Source organism: Phyllobates terribilis, unplaced genomic scaffold (assembly GCF_046119375.1).
Source record: "Phyllobates terribilis strain yellow unplaced genomic scaffold, ASM4611937v1 Scaffold_6__1_contigs__length_29720123, whole genome shotgun sequence".
In the NCBI taxonomy this organism is placed as follows: Eukaryota; Metazoa; Chordata; class Amphibia; order Anura; family Dendrobatidae; genus Phyllobates; species Phyllobates terribilis.
In genome coordinates this window covers 12,923,248-12,933,110 of record NW_027362766.1, presented here as the reverse complement: position 1 = coordinate 12,933,110, position 9,863 = coordinate 12,923,248, and positions in this window count along the sequence as shown.

Sequence of the window (9,863 nt, the reverse complement as noted above, 5' to 3'; positions counted from 1 at the left end):
AAATGTCTGGGAAATGTGAGTCACACAGCTGAGGAGTTGTGGTCAGCTCTGGAGAACCAATTTCATGAATGGTTGTCTCCACTGGACCTGAAACCAGGGAAGGCCGTGTGCGACAATGCTGCAAACCTGGGTGCGGCCCTTCGCCGGGGCAATGTCACACACGTGCCTTGTATGGCTCACGTGTTGAACCTGGTTGTCCAGCAATTTTTAGCCCACTATCCCAGACTAGATGGCCTTCTGCAGAGGGCACGGTCGCTGTGTGCTCACTTCCGCCGTTCGCATCCCGCAGCTCAGCGACTTACATCTCTACAGAAGTCGTTGGGCCTGCCACTTCACCGGCTAAAATGCGATGTGCCTACCCAGTGGAATTCAACTCTGCACATGTTGCAGCGACTGTGGCAGCACCGACAAGCCCTGGTGCAATACGTTCTGACGTATAGCCTGGGCCAACGAGATTCAGAGGTGGGGCAAATCACGCTGGAGGAGTGGTCTCAGATCAGGGACCTATGCACCCTTCTGCACAGTTTTGAAATGGCGACGAAGATGTTTAGTGCTGACGATGCCATTATCAGCATGACTATTCCGGTGATTTACATGCTGGAGCACATGTTAAACAGAATTCGGAGTCAGGTGGTGGCACAAGAGGAGGTGGAGGAAGTAGAGGAGGAGGAGTTGTATGCGGAAGGGCTAACATCTGCAAGGTCCAGACGGTCGGCAGCACCAAGGCGGCAGGCATGTGAGGGTGGGGGAGATGGTTTTACCAGGGCGCATGGTAGCAGCCAAACTGGTGAGGAAGGTGCAGGAGCCCAGGAAGAAGTGGAGGACGAACTGATGGAAGACTCATCAGATGAGGGAGACCTTGATCACATTTCTGTTGTGCGAGGTTGGGGGGAGAGGACAGAGGAAGGAAGCATGATTGTTACCTCGCCACCAACACAACAGGGACTTGGTGCTCCTGGATGCGCAACACACATGAGTGCCTTCTTGCTGCACTACCTGCAACATGACCCTCGAATTGTGAGAATTAGAAATAATCCTGACTACTGGGTTGCCACACTGTTAGATCCCCGGTACAAAAGTAAATTTGCAGAAATTATTCCTGCCATAGAAAGGGATGCACGCATGCAGGAGTATCAGCAGAGACTGTTGCAGAATCTTACATGTGCTTTTCCACAAAATACCAGTGGTGCACGTAGTGAATCTCACAGTTCCAACTTGCCAACCGTGGGACCGTCAAGTGTTCAGCACTCAAACCGTAACAGAACCACAGTATCTGCTGGTAACATCAATTTTGCGGAATCATTTCACCACTTTTTTAGCCCATCCTTTGCAAGGCCACAGGAGACAAGAAGTCTGACACATAGTCAACGCCTAGAGACGATGGTACAGGAGTATCTCCAAGTAAACATTGAAGCCACGACTGTGTCACTGGACCCTTGCTCTTTTTGGGCTTCCAATCTGGATAAATGGCCGGAGCTAGCCACTTACGCCTTGGAGATCTTGTCATGCCCCGCAGCCAGCGTTCTGTCTGAACGTGTGTTCAGCGCTGCTGGTGGTGTGCTGACAGATAAGCGCACGCGGCTCTCCACTGATAATGTAGACAGACTCACGTTCATAAAGATGAACAAATCATGGATCCGAAACGACTTTTCTACCCCTGTGTCATCCTGGGGAGAGTAAAAGCTTGATGATTGGTTAAAATCACACTACCAACCGTTTTAAGCTTTCAAATTACTAATCATGTTTATCTGTATCTTGACTGGAAAATAATTTGGGCTTTGTAGCAGTGTGCAGCACTGATCCTATTAGGCCATCTATACTAAAGCTTCACCAGATTTAAAATTAAAACTAATTTTTAGCTGCATCTAGCCCGGAAAATAATTTTGGGGCTCCGAGATGCGCAAGGCACATAAGTGCCTTCTTGCTGCACTACCTGCAGCATGACCCTCATATTGTCAGAATTCGAAGTAATCATGACTACTGGGTTGCCACACTCTTAGATCCCCCAAACTTTTCGATCAACCTTTTCATTTTAATAAAGACCAAAAAAATGGTCATTTTTGAAATTATAAGCATTAGTAGGTTGTTAGAAACTGAAATCAAACAGTTTTCAACTCAAAACTTTATTCTAGGTGATGTTACATTTTCACATAGGACCCCTTGTTCGAAAGGAGCTTCTGAACTCTCTCGTCCATTGAATTTGTCAGGTTTTGGATGGTTTCTGCTTCAATTGTTTTGCATGAGGACAGAATACCCTCCCAGAGCTGTTGCTTAGATGTGAACTGCTTCCCGCCATCATAGACACTCCTTTTAATGATGCTCCAAAGGTTCTGAATGGGGTAGAGGTCAGGGGAGCATGGGGGTCACACCATAAGTTTGTCCCCTTTTATGCCCATATCAGCCAGAGATGCAGATGTTTTATGTGCAGCATGAGATGGTGCATTATCATGCAGAAAAATGATCTTGCTGTGAAATACACGGTTCTTCTTCTTGAACCATGGCAGGAAGTGCTGTTTGAGAAAATCCACATACATTATGGAGTTCATCTTTAGCGCCTTCAGGGATCCTAAAGGGGCCGACAATCTCTCTCCCCATGATTCCAGCCCAAAACATTACTCCACCTCCTCCTTGTTGGCGCTGTAGCCGTGTTTGCGTGGGGTGTCCATCAACCAGCCATCCTCCACTCCATCCATCTGGACCATCGAGCGCTGCACGGCACTCATCCGTGAACAAAACAGTTTTGAAATCAGTCTTCATGTAATGTTTGGCCCACTGGAGCCGTTTCTGCTTGTGTGAAGTGGATAGAGGAGGTCGACAGGATGGCGCATGCACAGCTGCAAACCTCTGAAGGACCCTGCATCTTGTTGTTCGGGGGACGTTGGAGGCACAAGCAGCTTCAAAAACTTGTCTGCTGCTATGACAAGGCTTTTTTGCCGCTGCTCTTTCAACCTGACGTAATTGCCTGTAGGAAAGAGTCCTCAATTTGCCCTTATCAGCACGCACACGTGTGTACTGTGAATCAGCTACATACTTCTTGATTGCCAAGACACTTCATCCTGATCATCGCACAATGTTGATTGTAGTCATGCCTTGACCTAAACACTCCACAATTTGTTGCTTCTCAGCAGCCGACACATCCTTTTTCTTTCCCATTTTGGCAGAAAATGTAGGCTGCTTAATAATGTGAGAGAGCCTTCTTAAGTAGTCTTGCCTTTCATTGGACACACCTGCCAAACTAATTAGCACAGGTGTCTGCAATTGCTTACAGTGATATAAAGAGCCCTGACACACATCACCATCAATGAGTTTAACTGACAAACAAACAAATTCTTCCCTTATCACTCCTAAACACTTTTTGCATAATAATTTGGAACATGTGCTTTTCCACAAAACACCAGTGGTTCACGTAGTGAATCTTACAGTTCTAACTTGCCAACCGTGGTCTGTATGGAATTGTTCAATAAAGGGCCCAAAATTAAGATAACATAGATGGGAGAGGTCTCTATGAATAGGAATTCCTAAGTATTTGATACCCTGTGAGGGCCAGGCAAAGGGAAAGTTGGACTGGATGGAATCCTATATGGATTTAGGGAGGGAGACATCGAGGGCCTCAGACTTCGCTGCATTGATTTTAAAATTTTACCATGTAACAAAGTGATCTATTTCAGCCATAACAGCAGGGATGGATATATGTGATTGAGTGATATATACTAGGACATCATCAGCAAATAGAGAGCACTTGTACTCGGTGCCTCCCACCTCAATCCACCTAATATTGGGGTTATGGCGAATTGATGAGAGCAGGTGCTCCGTCACTAGGATGTATAAGAGAGGGGACAGAGGACATCACTGCCTTGTCCCATTGGTGATTGTGAAAGGTGATGAAAATGTTCTGACGCACCCCCTGGGCCTTGGGACACCCGGAGCCGGACCGTTTTTGGTGGATGCTGGTGGTTGTAGTCTTCGTGGCGGCGATCCGGTTCCGTGGCTCAGGGCGGTCAAACCAGTGGCGGAACTATTTATGTGGTTTTCATGTTTAAATGTCCGACTACGCCACCCGTGGATTGCGGTCAGAGTGAACCGCCGCTACAGGGCAGACCGCTGAGGCTGGTGTTGTGGGTGCAGCAGAGCGTAGCATAACTCCGCACGGGAGGAGTATAGCCTCAGGGCAGTGTATGCGGAGGATGGGGGTGATGGTGCAGGGCAGCAGCAGTAACGACACGGAGTCAGTGATGCAGTTCAGGGCCTTTACTCACAGTTCTTATTATCCAGACCACGTCTGCAGGTAACGGCTGCCCACGTCGTACTGTGCTCACCAGGTGAGGGGCTCAGACAACTCCCAGATAACTTTGGAGCACTTCACAGGACCCCCTTTGTGTGTCCTTTGTCTGGCCTTTCTTACCAACACTTCTGTCCGGCTGCCTCGGGCCTCCTCTTGGTAAACTTGGCGCCAGTTTCCCTGACCCTATGTGGTACCTTCCTAGCGGGTGTAGCGAGGGGCTGCGCCACATAAAATGTCAGAGCCTCCGGTTTCTAGCTGAGGGTCGTTTCCTGCCTCCACTAGTTCGGGGACCGGTCTCCCCCTTTGGCCTGACCCCTCCACGCAGGTGGATTCGGGCGTGCGGTGGCGACTCGCCCGTCCGCACCCCTGGGATCCCTTCATTCCTCGTTCCTGGAGCCTTCTCCGCTCCTCTTCCTTCCTTCTCCCTCTTCCAGGCCTGGGCCTCTGTTACTAGGCCCGCCTCCGGAGCAGAGCTCATGCAGAGCCCCTGCTCCCTGCCACTTCTGCTCAGACTTCTCTGCACTGAACTAAGATGGTGCCCACCTTTTATACTCCCTTCTCAATGCACCCAGGAACTGCTTCCTCCCTGCTCCTGCACTACAGGGTTCCCCTTCCTCAGTGTTCCCTCCCCCCACTCCAGCCAGGGACAGGGACTGTCGTGCCCATCTCAGGGGCATATTGGTCGCCCTGCCCCACGGCAATGTGGTGTAATGCATGCAGGTGTCGGGTCCTGATCCACACTCCATCCTTACCTGAGAGTGAGATATCACACCTCTGGGTGAGGTGCAATACGTCTGTAGCAACCGAGCCCTCAGGGTGCTACAGTTCCATTTATCTTCAGCCTAGGTGACGTATTGCGATACAGGGCCGTGATTTTGGCTATAAAAGGGTCCCCTAGACCCCTACCCCAAGCTTTTTAAGAGAATCATATATGGCGTGCCAGGAGACTCTATGGAATGCTTTCTCAGCATCCAACGAGAGTATCTAATTACAAATTTTTAACTGCATCTAGCCCAGGAAATACTTTGTGCCTAGTAGCAGTGTCTGCTAGTGAGCGGATTATCCCGACTGTTAAGCAAGCTGCACCACCTGTAGTTTAGACACTTAATTTTTTCAAAGCAAATGCCATGGGATACTTAGTGAAGAGCATCAGGAGGCACCCCAAGGCATAGGGGCTGGGACTGGCAGTAGGATGCCTTGCGGTGGACAGCCGAGCTCGATCCTTATAAAAGCTTTTTAACTGCAGCAGCTTTAGTGGACGCTACTGGAGCTGGAATTACCGCGGCTGCTGGCATGAGACTTGCCCTCCAATAGATCCTTGTAAATGGATTTAAAGTGTATTCATTCAAATTAGAGAGACAATTTAAATTAAAAAGCTTAGAGCTGCCTCCACCACAGGGGGGCTCGCTCGACCCACCAGCGGACAGGCACCAGTATTGGGAGAGGGGGGCTGGCCGTCAGGGTTCACCGCGGCTCTGGCACAAACCCGGCGACACGGAGGTGGCACGGGCAGGAGCGGACTGGCCGTGTCGGCTTCTCACTTTTTGGATTTTAGAAGGGCATGACATGCCTATATCTGTGTCTCCCCCTCCTTTTACTCCTCCACCTCTTTTATTTTCGCATGACTATATGTACTTGTCACTTTTCCATGTGTTAGTTGTGTCTTCTGAGCAGTTTGTCAGCTTTTGGACACCTTTGAAGGTGTTTTCTATGTGTTTCTATGTGTTTTTGTTTGCCTGCCATTGGTTTTAACGGTGTTCGAAGGTGTTCGACGAACAGTTCGACGAACAGTTCGGCGAACACACGGGTGTTCGACGAACCGAACTCGAACACTACGGGGGTGGCTCAACACTACTATTGACCTGGATATGGGAGTCCTGACACCTGAGGACACCTCGCCAGAGGCAGACTGGGATACAGAACGGCAGCAGCAGTATCAGAAAGTACAGGAGAGCGTCGAGCGAAGTCTGTCTCAAGCAAGGGAAAGGCAAGAGAAGGCTTATAACCAGTATGCTCCCGCTGTTCCCCTGGTACCTGGAGAGCAGGTCCTGAAGAGAAAGAGGCGGCTCCACAAGTTGGACGACCAGTGGGAGAAAGACCCGTACACCATGCTGCCCTCAAGCCATGAGAACCCAAAAGTATGTGTCATCAGTAAGGATGGAGGAGAGACCACAGCCATTGTCTCCAGAGACCACCTGAAGAAGTGTCCCGAGCAGCTGCAAAGCCCTGAAGAAGATCAAGAAAACCCTCAACCCGCAGAGAAAAGGGAAGAAATGATCAGTACCGTACTCGGAGACTTTCTCTGTCCTGGACTCAGATCAACAATGCAGTCGTGGTACCCGTCCTCACCTTTCTCCAGCCAGCCCCTCAAGGGCCTACAGAAGAACAGGGAGTGTCAGAAGAGCAGCCAGCGCAGGAGGCAGAAGAGTCCATACCAGCAGCCCAGGAGAATCAACCCTCTGCTAGTAGTGAGCCTGCCGTGCCCCTAGTAAGCCAAAGAGTACGCAGAAAGCTGGCAGCCCTACCCGCAATACCTTCTACACCCTGTAGTGCAGAGCCAGATAGTGGGTTACGTAGGTCCACAAGGAGTACTAGAGGACAGATGCCCGCACGTTGGAGAATCTAAATGTAATCTGTAAATTGCAAATGTTGAAAATAGTTTATGTTTTTGTTACCTGGTTACTAATTATGTTTCTCTAGTTACCCTTCAGGTTTATTTGGACTGACAGGTTTTGGACGCTGAGTAACCGGAACTACATTGTAGATAGTTGCACCTTGGTGCCTCTTGCGAAGATGGCCACGGAAGAGAAAACCTGTCTGGCGTGGCCTCCTTGCGGCCCAAAGTAGCTAGCCTCAGCCTTGCAGCCACGCCCAGGGCCAACGCTTGGAGTTTGCTTTGGACAGGTCCCCTACTCTGTGCCAAAACTTCACCTTGTTGGGTGACATGGACACCCGGTTACGGACACGCCGTGACCTCTAAAGACTAAAGCTTCTTGTATATATGTTGTTGTATTATTGTTTATACCCTGCATTTGTGTTTTCTTAAAAATGTGTTTAGTCCCGGAGTACTAGAATTCACTAGGGGCGAATGTGGAACCCCAGGGGTCTGGTTGCCACAGTAATAGAAATATTACATCTGAGAGCAAGTGGAATGTTTCCTGTTCAGGAGCCCTGAGACATGCAACATCTCCTGCCCAGTCCTGGGAGGAGAGGAATCTACCCTTATATAATGGGTCTGGGGCGGGGTTAGTTCAGACAGTGAGCGCCTGCAGAACAAGCAGACACAGGGAGAGTTACAGCAGGAGCTCTGTAGGAGCAGGAGCCGAGTGCCAGGGACTGGAAGCAGATATATTGGTCGTCCTGGCTGAAGAGACTACTACCGGACAACGGAGTCCGAGGCTGCAAGGATCTTCAAGTCCAACAGCAGAAACCAGCCGGCAGGGGATTTCAGGTCCTTTGGCCATAGAAGCCCAGAGGCACAGTCACAAGGAAGGGACCAGCACCGCCATCCAGGAGTGGAGGCTAACAGAAGGCCCCAAGTGACCAGCCATACGGGTGAGCACCACACGGTATACTCAGGGACGAGGGCAACTTCTACCCGCTTACAGCAAGGTAGCCAGAAAGAGTGCAGATAGACGGGGAGGCCTACAACTCCACCTGGCCAGGGGAACTCCTGTTTGCTCGCAGACTGACCAAGCCCCTTATGCTAGCCAGTACTCCCGGGAGGGTCTGCCTTAATATCACCAGTAAAGACCCTCAACTGCACTGCAAAGACTCTGAGTCTTTCCTGCTTCATCGCCGCACCAGCACTACTAGGGCTGGGACGCCCGTGCACCATCACTCCCATTATCCACATTCTCTGCCCTGGGGCTGCACTCTTCCCGTGGGGAGTCACACTACCTAAGCTGCACACACCATCAGCCCCAACGGTCTGCCTTGCAGCGGCGGTCCGCACTGACCGCACTCCATGGGTGGCGCAGTCGGACAATTAACCTAAAACCCCTAAAAAGACTGCCACTGGTTTGACCACCCTGAGCCATGGGACCGGGTCGCCGCCACGGAGACTACAACCCCCAGAGACCCGGCCCCGGGTATCCCACACACGTCCATGCTAGGCCCAGGGGGCGCATCATATATATACAGGACAGGAGGAGTGGTACTGTGCAGTGTATATATACAGGACAGGAGAAGTGGTACTGTACAGTGTATATATACAGGACAGGAGGAGTGGTACTGTGCAGTGTATATATACAGGACAGGAGGAGTGGTACTGTGCAGTGTATATATACAGGACAGGAGGAGTGGTACTGTGCAGTGTATATATACAGGACAGGAGGAGTGGTACTGTGCAGTGTATAGATACAGAATAGGAGGAGTGGTACTGTGCAGTGTGTATATATACAGGACAGGAGGAGTGGTGCTGAAAGTAGCACCTGCCTCCTGAGCTCAAGCACTTCCAGGAGGAGGGTCGTCGTCTGCCTCTTTTCTCCCCAGGGAGAGGCAGGCCTACTGGAAGGCCGGCATGGCTTCCCAGCCTCCTATCCCCCGGTCTATGCCGGCGGGGGAGAAGGAGCCTCAACAACCGGCCCAGGAGGGAGTGAGGAGATCGGGAAGGGTGAGGAAGAGTACATCCACCTGCTCCAACCCCGAGACTGTTCACCGCCAGCCAGAGAGGGAGACCGGGGCACCCCAGGCCCCAGGAACAAGAGCCCAGCAAGATCCTGGGGGGAGATGAGCTCCAGCGAGTCCACAAGTTCCTTCTCCTCCCGAGTGGTCGCCACGTTGCGAGAGTACGAGGATGCCGGCAAAGCACTAACCCAGCTGAAGGAGGAGCTGAGGGAAGCCCGGATCCTGAACACCCGGGCGTCCAACAAGGAGAGACCCGCGACCTCCCAGAGGTTTAAAGCCCTCAGAGATGAGGTGGTCAGGTTAGTGCTCCTCCGGGAGGGGATTGAGAAAAGCGCAGGTCCCTTCCTGGAGAGGTTTAAGAACCAGCGGCGGTTCTCAGAAATGAAGGGGTTAAACACCTCAGGAGAACCGCCAGCCGGCGTCCTTAGTGAAGAGGAGGAGGAGGATGAAGAGGTGACTGGAGTCTCAGTTGCTGGAGCCAGTGAGGGGCAGAGCCGGAGCTCAAGCGGTCTCCCTGCAGGGCAGAGGACTCCCACAGCAGAGGCTGGAGTGTCGGGGGAGGAGGAGGAAGGAGGACTGCTGAGGGAGATCCGACTGCTGGAGTCTCCAGTGGACCTGACGCGGTTTTCCTTCGGTGTGGACAAACCAGTGGAGGAGACCAAGAGGAGGAAGAGGAAGACCGGAGGAGCTGCACAGGAGGTGGTGAGTTACAAGTATGTAACAATGTCTGATGTTGCGCCTGCCACCTTCTGTTTAAACCCCTCCAAACCTAAAGGCACGGGCTCTGCAGTGGGCTCGAGGCAGAGGCAAGGTGGGGAGAGGAGGAGGACGTCCGGCGATGCTGCCATCTGTGCGGGGAACAGTGCAGGGGGCGAGGCTGTGGAGGTACTCACAGCGCTGGACATAGGAAGTTCTGTGGAGTTTCCCACCCTGCCCTCTGCGGCTAAGCCGG